The sequence below is a fragment of the Hyaena hyaena genome, unplaced genomic scaffold, assembly GCF_003009895.1.
Source record: "Hyaena hyaena isolate Hyena2069 unplaced genomic scaffold, ASM300989v1 scaffold_692, whole genome shotgun sequence".
NCBI classification, from domain to species: Eukaryota; Metazoa; Chordata; class Mammalia; order Carnivora; family Hyaenidae; genus Hyaena; species Hyaena hyaena.
This window is the reverse complement of record NW_024081325.1, coordinates 748,407-770,609: the sequence shown is the minus strand read 5'-3', so window position 1 is coordinate 770,609 and position 22,203 is coordinate 748,407. Positions and strand designations below refer to the sequence as shown.

At 33.4% G+C, this 22,203-nt stretch overlaps 1 protein-coding gene across 3 annotated transcripts in view; it reads left to right on the top strand.

Annotated features, from left to right (window-relative positions):
- The window catches only part of KCNT2 (potassium sodium-activated channel subfamily T member 2), a 355,813-nt gene that overhangs the window by 139,522 nt on the left and 194,088 nt on the right, over window positions 1-22,203 (top strand). The window lies entirely within an intron of this gene.

Genomic DNA, 22,203 nt, shown 5'->3' with positions numbered 1-22,203 from the left:
GTAGAATGCTTCTTTAATTTTCAGTGTTTCTTGGTAGATTTTCATGATATATAAAAACAGAGTCAATTTTCTTTTTTTACCATTTTATGCCCAGCATCTCATCTGGTTGAAAAATACAAGATGCTTAACAAACATTTACAGTTGATAGTAACATTCAGGGGTCAAAATTCCAAAACAATATCTTATCAAGTGGAGGTACTTAAATGTATTGTAAGCTAAGTATGTTCAAACCATATATTTTGAGAATGTTCCTTTAAATATCTTCTTTTCACAGTTAACTTTGCTGTGAGGTCATGGAAGGAATCTTTAAAATTTAACAAGTGTAATCTATGAAGACATTCTAGGAATGTTATTTCTGCCAAGGAAATATAACTGGGTAGTAAAACTTCTACAAATTTAATTAAAAAGGAATACACTTTGAAATAATTTTTATAAATTGTATACACATACCTCATAAATAAGAACTTCAGATAAATCAAATTTTGGCTGTTAATTTTGTCTCCATATAATTTCTGAATTTATGTCTTGAGAATTTTTCTTCCTTCAATTTTAAAATTTGTGAGAGCAAAATAATCTAATAAAATTACTGAAAATACCACCTCCTACATTGAGCTCAGAAACAAATTGATTAAATACTAGAGAGCATTGCATTACATGTGCCATCATGACTTTTTCTTCCCATCATCTTTCAGGATTTTTGTTTCCTCTTTTATTTCTCTTTGACTTTTTTTTTTTTCAATCTCACTTTTGCTTCTCACATCTGATCTAAATCCTGATGTTCTCCTGAAAAGTGTTCATCGTTTATTTATTTTGAAACAAAAAAAATGCAAGTGTGGGCATTAGGACATAGGGTGAGATATGGTCACTTTTCATGAATTACTAAATTGCAGTATATGTTGACCTCAGATTTATGGCAGGATTCAATAACCTTTTTTGCATAGACACAAAGACAATGCCCAGGAGTGTAAGAACTTTCTTGAAACAATAGGAAAACTAGGTTTATTATTACTTTAAAAACAAAATTTCTCCCTAGAAAATGTAAAAATCCCAACATCTCAGGTATCTTAAATTCCATGGGAATATTCGGTTTTAGGCTGATACCCTGCAGGAAATGAAAATGATTATTTGGAACAATTTAATTGGCATTCATTCAATAAATACCAAAGTGCAATTCGTGGGCTGATTTGAATGCTAATGTCTGAACTACAAGCATGAAATCAAAGTGTTAGATGCTTTTAGCACAGAATGCCATTGCTAATTAAATTTTTCCAGTAACTGTGCACAGTAATAGTATTCCTAGGGAGTGTACAGATATTTAAGGTTATTTATTTCTGCCATGTGACTTTTTTTCTCTGAAAACATTTTATTGTAGAAATTGACATTTACCAGGTGGTGACAAAGTTAACAGTCTCAATATTTCCTTTCATTCAAATTAATGTTTTCTATATAAATGTTGCCAAAGCATGAAAGCTTGTACAGTAGTCCCCTGATAATACCCAGAAGGTACATTCCAAGATCCCCAGTGGATGCTTAGAACTGTGGGAAGTACTGAACCCTATATATATATTTTTTCCTACATATACATACTTATGAGTTTAATTTATAAATTTGGCACTGTAAAGATTAACAACTAATAATGAAAAGAATAATTATACCAATATATTGTAGTAGAAGTTTTGTGAATGTGGTCTCTGTGACAATATCTTATTGTACTGTACTTATCCTTCTTGTAATGATGTGAGATGATAAAATGTCTACGTGATGAAATGAAGTAGGGCAAGTGGCACAGGCATTGTGACGTAGCATTAGGCTACTGTTGACCTGACGTTATGACAGAAGAAGGATCACATACCCCCACTGCAGGTAGCTGAAACCCCAGAAGCAAAACCACAGGTAAGAGGGGACTACCGTATAACCAAATGTGCAGTTAACATTTTAAAAGGCAAATTTTAAATAAAGTTTTAAAAAATATTTATTTTTTGAGGGAGGTAGGGAGAGAGAGGGAGGGAGAGAACGAGCAGGGGAGGGGCAGAGAAAGAGAGGGAGAGAGAGAATCTCAAGCAGGCTCCACTCAGTCAGCAGAGCCTTTTGCGGGGCTCAAACTCATGAATCGTCTAATTCATGACCTTGAGATCATGACCTGAGCTGAAACCAAGTGTCAGTTACTCAACTAACCCAAACCACCCAGGAGCCCCTTGAAAGACAAATTTTAAGGAGGACTAATTATAAGTGATTAGTAATTAAGATCCCTTTGTTATTATATAGGGTCTAATCAAGTAAGCAAATCAATTATGATTTTTCAGTCATTTTAAAAAGGGTAACATGAGAATCTGTATTTTAAATCCTAATTAAATGTTCAGGTTTTGTTTCAGAATTACATAACCCTGAAATTATTTTGTGTGGATCTGTGTCAAAGATAACACTAGGATGTTTTGTGGGAAGCAGGCCTCCAGCAGACTCTCAAATCTAGCATTCTTTATGAAACATTTAGAAAAATAAACTATTTTTTCTTAAAAAAACAAACAAACCAAAGCCTTTAAGCTAACATTGAAGCTTTTAAATGAACTGTATTTAATTCATTTACATCCTTTTAATAATTCAAATGAATTCGACTAGTATAACTTTTCAGTGCCTATCATATTTTTCTGGTTTTGAATATTGCCTTTTTGTGGAGCAGACATTTATTAACAAAGTTATATAGGATACTGCAATAAGATAGGTTTGGCCCAGTTGCAGGTTGGTGCTGAGTTTAGGTATTGAGTCTCCTGCTACACCTGTTTAGCTTCTACCCTATCTGCATTGGGAGGTTAGTCGTGAACAATTCCATAAGCCTTCCAATGCCCAGAGTCACATCTTACTTGAATTCTATCTGTGTTAAAAGCCCGGGTCCAGGGTCGTTTCTGTGAATGGTGTAAGGCCATGAATTATCTGGAGCTCCCAACCAGTCAGTGAATGCATTCTCCTCTGGGTCAGGACAAGCTGTATACAGAGTCATGTTACCTGCTGGCTCCTTAAGAATAATGTGTGAGAGGAGCGCCTGGGTGGCTCAGTGAGTTGAGCATCCAGCTTCAGCTCAGGTCATGATCTCATGGTTTGTGGGTTCAAGCCCTGTGTTGGGCTCTGTGCTGACAGTTCAGAGCCTGGAGCCTACTCTGGATTCTGTGTCTCCCTCTCTCTCTGCCCCTCTCCTGCTCATGCTCTGTCTTTCTCTCAAGAATAAATAAACATTAAAAAATTAAAAAAAAAGAATGTGTGTGAAACCTTGACAAAAAAGCGACAGCTTTACAATCAGTTAAAAAGATTCTTCAGTCTAGTTCAGGTTGTGCTTAAACTTTTTCATTTATTACATGCATTACACTCAGGTGGCTCCTCACACAGTTATCCTATTTTCTGTCTCCATAGTATGGACTTCAGTTTCCACCTTAATGACAACTGTTGTCACACTGAATGACAACCGAATTCTCTACAACTCTGTAACTATCTTCAGTAAGCTTTAAGATGTGCTTGCTCTTTGGTATAAATTGTAAAAATCATAAATTGGAAGTATATAATTCTGGGTTCATATTATGCCTCTCACATTAATTCCATGACTATACCTTCATATCACTTCCTGTATGCTTGTCCACTTGTGCAGAGGATAGATCTCTTGTTAAGTGTTCTTACTGCAGTAAATTTTTTTAAAATAGAAGTGATACAGTTTTGATGACAAACTGGAATGTAAGGTGTGGGGGAAAGAAAAACTGAAGGATGATTTTGAGATTTGCATTTTGGGAACTGACTGAATGGTAGTGCCATTTATGAGGAACCGGGAAGGAAACATAAAGAAGATGAGAAATAGAGTCCATCATAGGTGGGCTGCCTTTTGGAAACCTTAGTGAGGTATCAAATAGCGACTTTTCTGTAGGAGCCTGGAGGTCAGGAGAAGGGCAGGACTGGTAGGTGGAGTGGGCAACCTCAGCATATGACTAATCATGAAAGGTAGGTGATTAAAAAAGAGCACTAGGCAATGAATTAAGTGGAATTTTTGATTAAGAATAAAGCAAAAACAAACCCCTAACAGAGTGGCATGAGACATTGTATAAGGATAAATGGCATAGTTCATAGGGATAGAATCTTCATTCACCTCTGTGTCCAAAAATGGTGGCAGTTAACATTAAAGTAGAAACTGGTGGAAACGCAGAGAAAATTTGATAAGAATGTAATTGTAGCAGAAGATTTTAATAAAGAATCCTATCTCTAAAATAGAGCCAAGAATTCTTTTTATTTTCACTTCTCCAAACATAGCCCATCCTATACCATCCAACCCAGATGGTTGCCTATTTTTAACTGCAGTCAACGTCAGAGCTTTTATAGTACTTTCTCATTATAATAAAAGCATTTTCTTACCAGCAAGCAGTCAAATCCGTGCAGAATTCATACATCCTTTTAAAACACCACAAACTGTCTATATTTTTTCTCTTTTAAAATTTCTCATTTTTTCATCCTGTCTTTCCCTTCTTATTAATTCCTCTCTGTTACCTAACTCCTTAAATTATGTGGACACTTTGGCTTTTCAACTAACTTTTAGAATCCTTTTATTTGGGATCATATTATCATTGCCATTCTCCTCACACTATCTTATTCATAAATTCTTCAAATTATTTCATTGTGTTTTGATTTACTCTCTTTCTTGCCCATAATCATTGCCAATGTATTTTAAAGTATTTTGATTCAGAGTGTTGAGAGGCTCATATTAGCATTATCTCCTTTCTCTAGATTCATTGCTTAAGCTGATGTATCTTCTACTCCATGGTTTTGTTAATGAGCACCGAAGCTATGCAAAGGTTATATAGAATAGTTCTCTTTTAAAATTTTATTTATGTATTTATTTATTTAAGGGAGATAGAGAGAGAGGGCACACCAGTGGGGGAAAGAGCCAGAGAGAGGGTGAGAGAGAAAATGAGAAACAGAGAGAGAGGGAGAGAGAGAAAGAGAGATAATAAGGAAGGGGCACAGGGGGAGGCAGGGAGATAATCTCAAGCAGCTACATGCTTAGCACAAAGCCTGACCCACGACCCTGGGCTCATGACCTGAGCCAAAATCAATAGAAAGACGTTCAGCCAATTGGGCCACTCAGGGGCCCTATACAGAATATTTCTGAGTATTCCTAATAATTCAGTTCATTTGGCATTTAATAGTCTTTTGTAGTTCCTGCTCATTGAGTCATATCTCTCTGTATAAGTTTTTGGTATTTCATTTTAGGATCTTGGTTTGCTAACAAATAGATTTTAAGATGTTGTAAATATCTCATTTGAATTTCATATGAGTTTGTCCCCTCTGGTGTGTCTACTGCAAGGTGAAAAACCACTTTTAATCCCCTGCTTTATAATTATCTTTTGTATTGACAATTGAAGCACCAGTCATCTATTCTTCAAGCCAAATATCCTCCAAACGCTTTAACTTTTCTCTCCAGGATATTTTGGTTTGTTTGCCTTTTGTAAAATCTTTCTATTTTGTAATTGTAAATTCAAACAGGGTCCAGTGCTGAATAACCACAAAGATCGAGATAATTTATATGGAAGTATTTTTGTAAACTATGAAGTGCTATTTGAATATAATGTATTTTTTATTGCCATAATTTAGAGGAAAGATTTGGAGTTTAGTGAAAAAAACTGTTCTTAGGCTTTATTTCTCACAGGGACATATATGAATATACAAGTTTCTGGAGGGACCTTAGGTAAAAAGATATCTTGGCTGTATGACTTTAGTTAAAGGATAGTCTCTCAGCCTGAATTTATTAATTTGTCAAATAGAGAGAGAAAAATGTTCTATAAATTTCAACAAAAGGCTTGAGGTAGTTTTAAAAACAGAATTGAAATTGGGTCTTTATAATAGGAACAGAAGAAACAACACATGAACATAGTAAGAGTGAAGTGTAAATCCGATAGTAAACTTGAAGACAGCTAGGTAGAAGAAGAAATGTAATTGTATTTAGCTCTCATTATGAGAAGGGAGAAAGCACACAAATTTTTCAATGTAATAAATATCATCTTCTCCCACTTCTTGAAGAATTCAAGAATCTCATTCTATAGGCAAAATGATAGACATTATATGTAAGTGTAGAGGCACAATAAACATTATTTCTTATAAAAAATTTAAAATGCAAAAATAGCAGTGGTTTGCTGCTTATTGGTTTAGTGTTTCATATTTGTAATTGCTAAGAATAAAGATTAGTGCTATTGAGGTACTCTGTTAAATGAAATTTTCAGCTGAATGGGTCTCATGATGAGTTAAAAATAAAGGAAATAGCATATTGATTGCATATGTTGAATTTAAAAAATGCTATCTTTTTGCTTATTTTTTTCTGTTATAAAAAGTACAGAATCAAAGATTTCCTTGCATGGTGGTACCTCAAGTGCAATTTTAATTCCCAGTTTAATTTCCTTGAGTATAAATAATTTGATAAGGTAATGTTCTTAGCAGATTTTTTAAATTGAAGTCATGGGAACAAAATGTGTATTAGGTAAATGTCCACACAAATCATGTTTTCCAGTAAATTTTTTTAGTTCAGAATGTGTCTTGACCTTCCAAAACTGTTCTTTGAACAAATATCATTGATCAGGAAAAAAAAGGATGATTATTTACCTAAGAGACCATTCTACACAAATAACTGGTATATTTAATCTCATCTTTTGAGCAATTAAATGCACCATCAATGGAAATGTTAGTTGAATGGGCAACAAAATCAGATACTTCTCAAGAGTGTTCTTACTTGCATATGGTTATATTTGTTTGTTACGTAATTATGTGAATATTACACTCTATGAAATAGAGGGTGAGTAGAATATGAAGCAGGGATATATTTACTTAGCCATCTCTTAGAGGAAATTTTCCAGTTGATTTTAAGAAGTGATTAAATAGTATAAAAGTAAACGTGCTATCATTCATTATTGCAAAATTTTCATAACATAGTAGTATTTTTTAAAAGCTGGATTCAAATTAATTATTATATAAAAGTAAGAGTCACTTTTGCTCTGAGAGTAATTCTCATTCCTTATAGTGTGAAGTAACATGGTAAGCTCTATGTTCTCTTTTATTTTTAGTGGCTGATTAAATTTGGACTATTTCAGATAGAATAAGATAAAGCTTTATTTTGTGCCTTATTTAATTTCCAGAAACTGTTGACTAGAGATCTAATATTAGGGATTGGTTTAGGGATTGGTTTTGTTATGTGGTAGCAACTAGCAATACATCCCTGTGGGAATATGTTAAATGAGTGTAAATCAGCTTAAATTAACTGATATTATTTGGTGCCATTTCATATTTCACATGAGCAAGGACATATAAATAAGTGTTGTTGGCGGCAAGAATGTTGTCTTCTAGGTCCTTATAGCTGAAGTAAGAATCAAATTGGCATAAGACAGATTAGCAGGAGAAAATCACATTTAATTTTGTACACACAGGGAATCCACATAGACATGGAAATTCCAAAGACAATCAAATAAAATAAGGTATATATGTTATTGTGAAATAACACGAAGGGGGTAGAGGTCTGGAACTTCAAAGGGAAGGAATACAATTCACAGGAAAATAAAAGAGAATGACTGTATGGTAAACAAATGTTTGCTTTGCCATGGATGCATTATTCAGATAAAACTTATTTATGGTAAACCTTAATTTTGGGAAAGAGCCCCAATTTAGATTTTTCTGTGTAGTTAACAGAGGGGCAAAAGTTTCTCTTGAGGCTGTAAGGTCTCAATTGTCTTTAGCTCAAAGTAATACATACGTCAAGTGGCCCAACTTGGCCCCTACACTGTTCATCTTACTAATTTCTTGATACGTAAAAAAAAAAAAAAAAAGAAAAAAGAAAGGTATTGCTAAGTCAAACCTTTCCTGGAGAGAATTCAGATATATATGTATTTTATTTTTATGAACTCTAAATATGTACATATCTTTAAATACATAATGGGAATTAAAGATGTGTAAAGCTAATATTTTATTGACTAGGTACTTCATTTTTAAGAACTGAATCAGATAAAAAAAGTTCAAGCAAAAAAGAGTAAATGGCAGAGAGGCAAGAGATCACAACTTAGAAAATGCTTGAGGACTGAATTTTGTAGCTTTTTTATATCCATTATTTCTCTGTTCACAACTCTAACTTCACTTAGATGATTTGCATGGGTAGTGTCTTAAGGTGATTTGTCAGCCTGGAGACTAAGAGTCTAGTGTAAATATAGTTGCTGTTTGGAGCAGGAGTAACCACCCAGGGTATCAACAGACTTTTATTAATGAGCTCTCAGCAGCTAGTCATTTGATCACATCATTCATTCTCTTGACTCAAGTTTTTCATTTGTGTCTTCAGGATAATATAAAATCCATGGTGTTGTATATAAAGTGATTTATAGTTTGTCCCTGCCTACTTCACTGGCCTCATCTCCCCTTATTTGTCTTACTCTATAGATATCCTTTAGCCATATTGCACAACAGTCATGCTTTCAGAGTTGGGTTTTTTAATACAAAATTTTTCTTTGCAACTAGTAGAAGTTACATTGAACTGTTCATGACTTGATTATGAAGTCTTTCCTGTTGAAGATACCTTTTTATTTTAAGTAAACTGATGGTTAGGAGGAAGAAGTGCAAATAAAGAGGAAGGCAAAATAGATATTGTGTTTTTTTTTTATTTTTGAAACTGAAATCTTAAAAAAAGGGGCAAAAGGAATATGATTCTTGGAACTATTGACCTTTTTCTATTAATCTGTTGCTGGGAATGAAGTAGAGATAGGTTTAGAAAGGATCTCTGATGTTGCGGTAAAACTCAGAAAGCCAGTGTAAATTACTGGCTTTAATATTTCCAATATTCCAATTTTAAATATTATTTAATATTCCCCACTATTAAATTATTATTTATCAAATAATAATATTAAATTCAGAACAATTTACATGAAGAATCATTTATATACACATGGAGGTTATGAGCATGTGTGTGGGCATGTGAGGTTCATATACACACACTCCATAAATGTATGCACACACATACACAGGTATTCTTTTTATGACCTCATTCTCTTCTATAACATTTTGCTCAATGATGTATTTTCTCATTGATCAGACTTGGCTTTTTAATTTCATTTTATACTTTTCTGCTCAGAATACATTATATATTTTAGCTGTATTTGCTGTCATCCCATAAATATTTCAGGATAGTGTGATATATTGTCTATAACAAGAGATAAGCATGTGAAGGACTCTAGTCAGGAACCCACTCTCAGGCTCATCAGTTCAAACTTCATTTCTGTGTCAGAATCCTTACCAATGAACAAAAGTGGAATTAAAAATATTCTCCAAGATGTATAGTTGGCAAGTATTCTTTGATCCTGTTTGCTCTTGCATAATTGGATTATAAGAATAACCAAGCCTAACCTTGCAGGGAGTGGTCATAGGGGCCTTGAGACCCTTTCAAGACTGTTCTCACTTAACAGAGGATTCTGTTGTCTGATTCCACCAGCCTGTTGGCTGAACCTGCTCTTAGTATTTTCACATTTTTTGTTGGTATGAACCTTTCTTTCAATATGTTGCTATGCACAGAAAGAACAGGAACCTCTTTGATCTTACAAAACAGGGATAATTAAGTGTTTTATGTGACAGAATTTGCTTTATAACTTACTCTTGTTTTAATGTTTGGTTGCAAGGTTATTGGGGAGTAGGGTGTGATGCCTCCACTTTTCCTCCTTTCATTGGAGGTTACATTGTGTGCCACAAGAACTTAATAATTGTGAGCTGACAAATTGTCTTAGGCTAGTGTTTATAGTTTTAGTTACATCTTTTATATTCAACTGTTTCTGTGACATATCCTCTTAGATTCCTCGATGTCCAAAGGCAAATTTATGCTATTTCTTCTCCAAATTGTCCACATCTCTGAAAGAGCAACTACTATTCACTTTTGGGGGCAATTCCAAAGAATGGATTCATTCTTAATGCCTTCTGTTCTGTGACACAGTACACAAATCAACAGATCCCACAGATTTTACCTCCTAAATATCCTGCAAATCTACCCACTTCTTTTCCTCTCAGTCATCACCTTACTCATCTAAACTATCGGAGCCTCTTTACAAGTGCTGTGTAACTGGTTTACCTATGTCCACTCTGGTTCCATTCCAAACCACTCACCTTATGACAACCAGAGTTTCCTTTGTGAAATGTAAATAGAGTTGTGTTACTGCTGCTAATGCTTGTTAAAACTTTTCTATGTGTCAGAGGCGCCTGGGTGGCTCAGTCGGTTAAGTGACTGACTTCGGCTCAGGTCATGATCTCGTGGTCGATGAGTTCCAGCCCCATGTCTGGCTCTGTGCTGACAGCTCAGAACCTGGAGCCTGCTTCAGGTTCTGTGTCTCCCTCTCTCTCTGCCCCTCCCCTACTCACTCTCTGTCTCTCTCTCTCTCTCAAAAATAAATAAACATTTAAAAAATTAAAAAAAAAGTTTTCCTTGTGTCTTGGGATGAACACAGAACTTCTTAATATGTCCTAAATTTCCTGTACAATCAGGATTCTCCTCATCTTTTCATTTTCATCTCACCTCCTTGGTTTTTCCTCGGCTCAAGAGTCCTACTGTCCCTCCACGCCCCCCTCCGACTATTCCCAGCATACTAACCTTCTTTCTCCCTAGAATGTTCTACCTTATTTTTCTCTGAAGAGTAAAATATGACTTATCTTTATTTTTCTTTAATGATAATGTGTATATTGTCACTGAAGCCCAGTCTACTTGTTTAGGTCAAATTCGGGATTATAGGGGAGCATAGCAAAGAAGGGAGTGGGGGTGGGGGTCTCCTGTGTAAATTTATGTATATTTATGTTAGTTATCATTTACTGTGTCTTGCACTGAACTCTAATTCACACAAGGGATCAGTCATGCCAGCTTTTCCATGCCACTGTTTCCCCTAGTAACTGATTCTGTGCCTATCATGTAGTAACAATAAATAGGTGAACAAATACAAGTGAAACTTTTTCAAATGTATATGATCTATATTAGGACAAACATAAAATGATCAATACTTCATTGGAGATTCAGGACAGAAATATCCTGGGTTTTCCAAGAAGCAGTACATAGTAAGTAAAACATATTTTTATCTACTTATAGAAATGTGAGATCTTAAGTTCTGCATTGTCTTTATTTACACTCTTATCCATACTGTTTTAAAAATATGAAAATCTAATAGCATTCTGCTGATAATACAGGTTTGCATTGTTTTTCCCCTAAGGGTTTCCTTTCTTAACATTTGAGCCTCCTAAAATGAGAGTTACAAGTGGAACATGGTCATGATTTTACCTGATTCTTGACTATAGCATATTATTACTTCTGACTAAATTTTGTCTCTTTACTTTCACCTAGTTTAATCTGATTTTCTTATCTCTCATATCCCACTGCCTTATTTCTTTGTCTACTTCCTTCACAGTTCACAGAAAATACATTTTATATTGAGACCCAGTACATATTTCTTAATAAATGATTATAGATTAATTTGAATATATGCTCAGTACAGCATATAACCTGAGGAACACCGAACAAAACACTACTTGATTATAGTCCCATCCTTCCTACCATGAACAAAAAGACCCTACTTCCATCTGAATGAATTATCATAGTTATGGCCCATAGGCTGATGAGTCTATGAGTAATTTACGAAGACTGTTCAGCAGATGCTTTTATTTTGTTTAAATCACTAATGATGAAAGGAGAGGAAATGAATTTAATGTAATTTTGTTAAAAGAAATATATTTAATCAGAATAGTGAAATGGACAACACGAAATCCCTTTAATTGAAGCATTTAATATACCCTTCAGAAAGAAGACTGACCACTCTGTTATGGTTGGTTGTAGCCTTAAATAATTTCTGTCTCATACCCTAGTGATCTTTCTTTTACTAGGTGAGTCAGAAAAAAATATTTTAAAATATGTAAGTTAACATGTTAGCTTTTCCTAGTGGAAGAATATTTAGTTAAAGTGAAATTTACAGAATTAATACTTTATATTAGTTTTTTATTACTGTATTTATAAATTTAATGTTTGATATGATATATATCATGGCTCCATACACTTAGTGCAAAATGGGGCATAATCTTTTTCTTTTTGTATTAATGTGGCTATAGTTTTTTCACATAAGTGTTTGAATAGTTTCTTTAAAATTGTCCTTAGTGAGATTTAACAGTATTCTAGTTAAGAAAAAAGAATTTTAAATTCTTTTTAATGCAATACCATTTGGAGTCCTCCTTTCCATATGGCATGCTCAATTTGGTGATCCACATTTCAAATAATCACAGTGTTTATGAAAAAATTTGTCCTGTTCTCTTAGCTTCTTTGTCAGCAGAGAGAGGAAGCTTCTCTGCTTATCCAGTACTCAGTATGACTGCTGTGGTCCTGTATTTATAAGCTTTGTCAGATATGTTCAGAGTTTAGATCTGTAGGAAGTCAGTAAAGACCAAGGAATGATGATTGAAGCTTATTTATTCTTGTGGATCTAAGGAAGGAATGGTAGGTCTTTTCAAAATGCATATTTGCAAATTTATAAGTAGTTTTAAGTTCAAATTAAGGTAGAGATGGAGCATTTTAAAAATTATATGTTTTGATTTCCATTAAAAAATTTAAAAAAAGAAAAAAGAAAAAAAAAACTTTAGGGCCTGACAGTTTCATTGTTAAATTCCTTCACGGAACAGTTAATCCAGGGTGATATAATTCAGGGCAGGGGCAAAGATAAAAAAATTACCCAAATCATTTAATCATTAAGCTAAACTGTGATTCTAAAATACTGAGACAAAGCACAAACTATGAGCTAATGTTCTCCTAGTTGAGTTAATAAAACCTTAATCCTTTGAGATACTCTGTCAAAACTAAGAATTTTGGCAGGTATGTTTGGTTAATCTTATGAAAATTATTCTACTATTGGAGATCCACAATAAAAATTAACTCATTAAAATTATCTAGAAAGTCTTTTATGAAATAAATATGCTTAACCCAGAGTCTCCAAATTTTTTTTCTGAAAAATACAGGTTTAATACATTGTTCTTCACACAGATGGCTACAGAGACTTTATAACCTGGGATATATAGCCATCCAACAGAGACCAATTAGCTAATTGGCTAACCAGATACAGTGCTAGATAGGCCTTTCAAGGAACATATATTGAAATACAGAAATATAGACCATTGTCGCTTTGAAGAGATAGATATAGAAATTCTATAGTAGTAAATTGACAAACTAAAACCAAAAGTTTACATTAAAAGCTAAAATGTCAAACAAGCAAAAGGGCACTTACTAAATATTAATTACCTTAACAATAGATAGGAGTAGAATAATAACATATATCTCTATTATTAGTCTAGTGATAGAAAGTGCATATTATGATAAATTCAACCTCTTCAAAAATGAAATAATTTTCTCCCCTCTCTACCTACAAAATTTTCGTTAATATTATTTACTTTATAACATTATATCCATTGCCTTTATCTCCTGATGTCTATATGTCATACTGGAAAATCTACAAATATTGGTTGAAAATCAAATGAAACATTATACCTCTCAAAACCTGTATTTGTTTCATATGGCTTGAGTCATGTAGTCAATCTCTTATCCTTACTGATCGTGAACATTTTAGATGACATGTAATTCCTAAGGGTATTTTTCTGTTTTTCTATTTATTTAGTGTATTGGTGGAAATCAAGTTTTAAGCAGGTATTTAAGGATGTATTTTGTCTTCTAGTCTGCATAGTTTAAGTACTTGGCCATTTTGATTCAGAAAATCTTACTAAGGCACCATGCCATAAAATTCCTAAAGGATTTTTATTCTATAACTGTGATTTTAATTTTATTTTTTATTCTTTTTAAGTTTATTTATTTTTGAGAAAGCAAGCAAGCAGGGAAGGAGCAAAGGGAGAGGGAAAGGGAGAGAGACAAAGAATCCCAAGCAGGCTCCACATTGTCAGCACAGAGCCGGACTTGGGACTCCAGCTCACAAATCATGAGATTATAAAACCTGAGCCAAAACCAAGGGTCTGATGCTCAACTGATTGAGACACCTATATGCCCTAACAGTGATTTTTAAAACAGACATTATCACAAATGGGTATTCACAAAACTATATTACATTAAGGTAGAAATGGCTCTGTAAAAGTTTTCAAAGTCCAGTTTAAGCTGACTGTTGAAATATCAACCACAATTATGCAAAAACATAAACACATACATGGCAAGAATTCTTTGCCTTCCAAAATGCATCGAGTTTCAAAAATAGTTGTATTTAATCTTCGTAAAATAGAAAACCCATAAGTTATATATAATTAAATATCTATTTAAATAACAATGACTATGGGGGTGCTGGGGCAGCTCAGTCAGTTAAGCATCTCACCTAGGCTCGGGTCATGATCTCGTGGTTTCTGAGTTCAAGCCCTGCATTGAGCTCTGTGTTTGGAGCTTCGAGACTGTTTTGGATTCTGTGTCTCCCTCACTCTCTCTGCCCCTCCCCCCATGCTCTCTCTCTCAAAAATAAATAAGCATTAAAAAATAACAGTGAATATGAATATATATGTAAAATAATATAAAGAGAGAAAATGTTTTTGGTATTTCCTCCCAGAAAACTAGTATTTTAAAATCAAATCATAAACATTACCATTTGATGATATACTTAGTAGTTACCCTGGTCAGTGAGTGAACTGTATAAATATGTATGTACATATATTATATACATATATACAGGCTTACATAATTGTATAAAATTCTTTCATTTAGACAATCTCAGGGATAACTTATCCTTCTTAAAACATGCCACTAGCCTGTTATTGACATTTTGGTGGAGAAATAGTGCTTAATCTTTTTTTATCCTGACTGCATTACCAAGAATTAGTTGTCAGTTTCCGTAAATGATGACAGTGAACCCTCCAAAGGTCAGCTAATATCAGCATGACTCTGCTCTTTGTAAATAGTTAAATATTATGAGTTTATCTTGCAAATTGACTAACTTTTCTTTTTGGAAAGTTGAGAGTTGCAGGGTTGAGAAAAGATTGGACAAGATTATAGCTACTCTCATTAATTCATGGATGATTTTCTGCTGCTAATAACTCTGTTACTAACTCCCTAACAAAGAGGAACAGATAAGCTACTTTCTCAACCCCATTCTCTTTCCACATAGTCCATGCCTATATTGTTGTGCTCTTTTTTTTTTTTTTAATGTTTATTGATTTTGAGACGGGATTGAGAGAGAGACAGAGACAGAGACAGAGAAAGAGAGAGAGAGAGAGACTGCACACATGGGGGAGAGGCAGAGAGTGACTCCCAAGCAGACTCCATGCTGTCTGTGCAGAGCCTCCGCAGGGCTTGATGTCATGAACTGTGAGATCATGACCTGAGCTGAAATCAAGAGTCTGACACTTAACCAACTGAGCCACCCAGTGCACTCTCCCCCCATCGACTATATTGCTAATAGTACATTTATTTTTTTGTCAAGTGAAAAACAAAGGCTTTATATCTATTTTGTGTAGATAGTTGACTCTTAATTTGACTCATTTTTGCGCTTTTATTTCTTTTATGCTGGGGCTGGAATTTAAATAAAAAATTACTAAATTAAATAATAAATAAATACTGAATTCATTGAACATTTTTATGTGTCAGACATTTCACTGAGCATTATTAGTACATTTTATTCCCATAATAACCAAATGAAAAAGTTAATATTATTACATTTACTTTCCAGGTGAAGATGAAATTTAAAAAGCTTAATTTACCCAAGTTAGCATTAATCAAGTTTTAAGTTAAATGTTTGATTATTCATTTACAGTATGATTATTAGCAATATTATAAAGTTGGGGTTAAAATCATTCACTTTAGATTTTAGAAGCTCTTTTATGTAGATTAGGGTATTGTATTCATATCTACATGTCTGTTATACAGTACAATGCTTTGTGCTAGTAAACCATCAATAAATGTATTTGTAGGAATACACATGACTTACCTTTATGAGTAAGGTTACCCTTTTTCCGTTATGAAACATTTACATATTGATTTTATATAAATCAGTTTTTTTCTTATTTAAAATTTACAGGTATTTTTAAGAACATGGAAATTTTAAGAAAATTATATTAATTTGCACTTTTCCATTCAAAGTCAATGACTATAAATGAATCTGAGTAAATTTCATGTGTGCTAACTAAACAAAGATAAATTGAACATGGTGTAACATTGTTTTATTTTTTATCTTAAATTCGAATAAAATATTTAATTTCAAATGGTTAGGCAGATAATACAGGATAATAAGCAAAAGTTTTGTTAAAATTAGGTATCCACTAAAATCAAGCATTCTAAGCAAGACTTTTTTGTTTTTAATATTACTACCCAGTAACAAAACAATATTAAATTTGATTACTGTAAAATTTAAAGGCAAGAGTGTTTATTTACATCTATCAGCTATGCTTATTTATTTTTAAATTCTGCATTATTAAATTCTTCCATCACTTTCAATTCAGGATATAATTTAAATAGTTTAACCTAGTCTTTGAGTGACTGAAAAGATGTATCTCTTATGATAAGGCAAAATAGGATATTTTGATTATGAATGTGGTCTATTTGAGCACATTCTTGGAGTTAGATTATCAGAAAATCTGTACCTGTCATTAAAATCACTTCTGGGTACAGGCACAAAATAATAATTAACTGAAATTCATCAATTATGATCTGGGAGAAGAGGCAGTTTTTGTTTAATAATGGTTCCAAGACATCTGTAAATGAAATAAGATAACAATCTATATTAAAATGGATTATAATCACTGAATGGTTACAGATCCTTAGCTAGCATGTTGTAGCATTCACAGTTCTTGGCAAAATAGCTAATATATAAGTAAAATATTAATGTTCATAATGCCGATTAAGAGTATTTCAATGCTGTTTTAGGCTTAAGAATTATATGATAAAGTAACAGTAAATTATCTATGTATCTACGTATCCTGAAGATACACTTTTTTTCTTTATTAAAGTATAGGTGTCACTGAAGATATACTACTTTCATTCCTTCATTAAAGTAGATGAATTATTGTTTGGAAAGATAGCTTATATGAATGATTCATTTTTTAGTTGAATGATTGACATAGAATAGTAGTATACATTTATATATTGATGAACTTCAAAATATTGCTAGATATGCTACTATAACCAAAATAGTATATAATAAGTTGGCATTTTTCACATGTTGCTTATAGATACTCCATAACTGGTATCAAGAAATTATGCTGTTGCCAAATAATATGATGAGACTAGTCCAGATTCTGCCTTTATATTAAACTTCTCCATGTGTTAGTATTTACTTTTATAAAATTAAAACATGCAGCAATAATTTTCAAAATACTTTTTAAATTTAATTTTTATGATTCAATGAGGAAGTTTGAAAGCCTTTTTTTTGGCTTAAATAGTATGAATATTCTATCTTTAGAATTTGTTAAGCTTGGACAAATTTCTGCAAAATTCCCTTTAAACTGTTCCTACCCTTGGGTGGGGGAGACGGGAAGGAGGGTGATGGGCATGGAGAAGGGCACTTGTTGGGATGAGTACTGGGTGTTATATGTAAACCAACTTGACAATAAACTATTTAAGGAAAAAAATGAAAAAAAAAAAAACAACCCCAAACCTATTCCTACCCTTTAAGTAACATGATTCTTTACATAATAAATACAAGAGAGCAAAAAGGAAGAAGTGTCAGAAGTTAATGTGACAGTAACAATGGAGTCCAGAATGTAATGTTATTGTAGGCTGATCTCTCTTTAATATTGAGAGTAATTTCTTTCATAAAACATAAGCTAGACGCTTTCCATATTATGAAAAGTTCTGTAACTAACCTGGTTGAGGTTAGTATTAAAGTATATACTATTCATGAACAGTGGCAAGAGGTTGTTTTGGGTAAAGTCTTTGATTAGGAAATAGTTAAATGTAGCAAACTTAATTCAATAACTCAAATAATTTTTAAATAAGTGAAATAGAGAGTTTAGAATGTAGTAAGAATAAATAATACAAGTTTTATAAAAAGATAAATTTTTCATTATACAATTTTTTGTATATTACACAAACAGAATGAGTTTCAATAAATAAGTCAATGCATTTCAAATTTCCAAATTCTTCATTTATCATATTATTTAAGTAGTACTAACTGAAACAAATGCTGGTGTTACGAATACTAATTACTAGGGAGAGTAAAATCCAATTCTCTTGTTTATAGTACTTGAATATTTCAAGTGATATTGATTAAAAGGTGGTAGGAAAGTCAATAGATTTATGGAATATTGCATCTGTCTCCCTTGATAAAAAAGTATTTAGTCTTGCCACTTAGATTCCACAGTTAAGTCATGGTCAGATAAACATTTTGTCTGCTTTTTAAAAATGAATATATTGTATTTAGTTTGTATCTAAACAGGTTAAATAGCTTGATGATTTAAATATGGCAGAGGTCTATAAACATTACTGTGTGCTTGGCACGATTTTAGGTGCTCAGGCAACATGGATGAAGAAAGCATATGATCTCCATGTATATAAAGGGTTATAGACAGTTGACACCAAACCCAACAAATGACTAAAACTTTTTCTTTTTTTTAATTAAGCAGGATAAGAAAGATTAGGAGTATATATGATGGTCAATATAGAAGTAAAGTCTTGGAAGATGTGAGGAGTTAGTGATTAGTGATGATAAAATCTGTGGCAATAGGGTTCTAGCCAGAGAGAGTGGTCCATGACAAGGAACATGCCTCTCATGTTGATCAGAGATCAAGAATGCCAGTGTTGTTGGGCAGAGTGAAACACAGGGAGAAGAGTAGAAAATGAGTCTGAAAGGCATAGGGAAGGGTCAGATTGGGTAGTATGCTAATAAACAAATGAAAGAACATTAGCTTTTAGTCAAATGAAATAGGGAGCCCTCTTAGAGTTTTAAGTAGTGGAATAGCATGATCTGAGCTATGTTTTCATAGGATAACTCTGGCATGATAGTGATAGGCTTCTATGAGAAAGATGGGAGTGTTTACTGCAGCGCAGGGCAGAGATGATGGCGTGAATCATTGCAGTAGGGTGTTGAGTAGTGATAGTGGATTCTGGTTATATTTTGCAGCTTGAAACAGCGGAGTTTGCTAAGGGTTTGGATGTGGGTTATAAAAGATAGAGAAGTCAAGGATAACTGTAGGAGTTTGACCTAATCAACAGGAAAACTGGGTTTGCCAACATTTGGTTTGAAGAATTTGGTGGGAGCAAATTTAGAGAGGAATTTTTGGGTTCAGTTTGGATGTTAGAAATATTAAAAATAAAGGGAGGATGTTGAAAGAAGATTTGGGTGACACTGGCATGTTTCAGGAATAGCATTGAGGCTGGTGTTGCTGGAGGGCAGTGAGAGAGGAAATGGTCTTAAAAGATAAGATCTAAGAAGAGCCAGGGGCTTTTGGATTTTATCCTGAATAAGATAAAAGGGCGTTGAGAGTTAGGAACAGAGAGGGGGGAAAAAGATTAGATCTATAACTGAAAAGGATTACTGTGTTCTTGGGCTAGATATTTAAATATGCTCTGCTTTATTTTCTTTTGGGCAGAAGGAACTAAATTCACTTAATACAAAAATAATAATTGACTTAGAAGATAACATATTAATTTCACTGTTTTTTGAAATGTAATGGCATTGTTATCCATGGACATAAGCAGTGACCCATTAAATGAGACTCTAAATGAAATCAGTTGGTGGGCCTGTTCAAAATCAAAGAGAAACTCTAAAAATAATTCAGTGTATTTACCTTTACTAGTTCTTTAAAAAAGTTAATTTTTGTTTTTATATAATAATAGCAGGCATGTAACAGATGATGTGGGAGTCTTCATTTCATGTTACTTTAGTGAGTATTTAGGTATATCAAGTCTTGAATCTTAAATGTGAAAGGTTCATATCATTTTTCTAGGTCAAGTAAAATGGCATTTTACGTAAGGATTATAAAAACATGATTGTAAGTATGGATTTAACTACTGTTATGTCAAAGCAATTAAATAGACTGTAACATGATGTATTCAATAAAATTTATTATTACTTATATAGGTTATGATAAGTTTTGTCACTTGTACAGTTTGGTGAAGTCGGAAACAAAATTTCAGGGTCACAAAATTCTGTAGCTCCTCTCATGAAGGGGTGGAGTCTATTTCCACACCCCTCCAATCTAAGCTGACCTTGTGACTTCCTTCAGCAAACAGAATGGGGCAGATAAATCTAGGTTCTTAAGGAATTTCAGTTGCCATTATTGCTCTGAGACTGTAAGGAAGATTGTTGAGTCTGTGGAGGATAAGTGGCTCACATGGAGAAAATCAAGCAAGGCACACAGACAGCAATGGACACTGGCCATTTGGCACAGGACTGAGGCCATCTTGGGCCTTTTGTTCTAGCCTGAATTCTAGTCCAATGCAGCCATGTGAGTGAGCCTAAGAAAAGCAGAGAAACTTCCCACCTAACGCACAGAATAATGTGCAATGATAAATTTTTACTGTTTTAAACCACTGAGGTTTGGGAAATTTGTTATGCAGTAATAAAAAACTGAAATGCATGAAAGAAATGCTTTCTGGAGTTGTTTGCATATATTATTTGAGTATGGTTTAACCAGGTGTTTTTTTGTTCATTTAGCAGTTAGTTAATGAGTGACTACTAAGCACTTTGTGCTCAGTGCTCTAGGAAATAAAAATATAAAGTTTAAATAGTGTCAGTAAGGTAAATAATAGTTGAGTTGGGATGATATTAAACACTAAAAATCAGTAGTTTTGTAAAAGTTTACCTATATAAGACATGAACTCATATATACTCTCAGAATTCAGCAGGGACTTCTGGGAATTCCTTGAAATTGAGATTCAGTGAACTCTATGAGAGAGCTTCATTTTTGAGCTTGGGTTAAAAAAAATAGGAATTGTAACAGGTGTCACAGAAAGAGGGCTTTCAGTTGAAGGGAACAGATTGGGCAAAAATAGACACAGAGGGTAAGAATTAAGGACTTTGATAGGTACACCATGTAAACAGTAAGTGAAGGGGAGATAAATGAGACCAAAGTTTGAGAAAACCCAGATTAGATCCAGATGCTGAAGTCTAGTTAATTCTGTATGTACCACATATCTATTACCAAATAACAAGCCACCTAAAAGGGAATGGAATGGCTTAAAACAGCACAGTTTGTTGTTTCTCACGGTTCTGTGATTGGTAACTAGGCAGTGTTTCTGCTGATCTCACCTTCAGTTACTCTTAGCTTCAGTTATTTGATGGCCTGACAGGAGTTGGAGCATCCAAGATGGCCCTACTCTCATGTCTAGCAGTTGGTGCTGGCTGTCAGCTGGGACATTTTGGTTTTCTTCCACATGATCTCTAAGCCTTCAGTAGATTGTATCAGGCTGCTTCATAGAATGGTAGTCTCAGAATTCTAAGATGGTGAGAACAAAAGCTTAAGGATCTTATAAGATCCATGCTCTGTGACCCACACAACATCAAATCTACAGTATTCTGTTGGTCAAAATAAGGTATTAGGCCATTAAAATGCAAGGACATGGAGAGCTAGATTTTACTTTTGATGGGAAGTATAGCAATAACATGTTGCAAAGGGGTATGAACATAGGAAGACTTGATTTACTGGCATCTATCATAATAACTGATCATACCATGAATTAGAGAGTATTGTTAACAGTAAGAATCCAGTGGCTTTTTTGAACCTGAGATTGACGTATGTAAGCTTTGTTTAAGAATGTGAATATGGCCTATATGAACAGATTAAATTAAAAAGAGAACAAACTGAAGACCAGGAAGTAAGAGTAGGAGACTTTTCTAGTAGTTTAGATGAAGATAATGTTTGCTTTATGAAATGGACATTTTTATTTATAAGCAGGGATTGACTTTTAATGTGTAGTTATGCAAAATATAGTAAGCCTTTCACATTTGAATCTTTAAGAATGTGTAATTTATCTTCCCTTTTATTTTCTAGTGAAGTGTAAACGTTAAGCATAAATTGTTTACATTTTCAAATATCTATTATTTTAAATAAAATAAAAAACCTAACCCACAGGAATATTTTTTATCAAACAGTTGTTCTCTTGGTTATGGTAAGATTTCATCTAAATAGTCTTATAATTAGTTCACTATTATACTGCATAGGTACAGCTGAGCAAATAAACTGATACAAATCAACTCATGTGACCCAGCAGCTCACACAAAA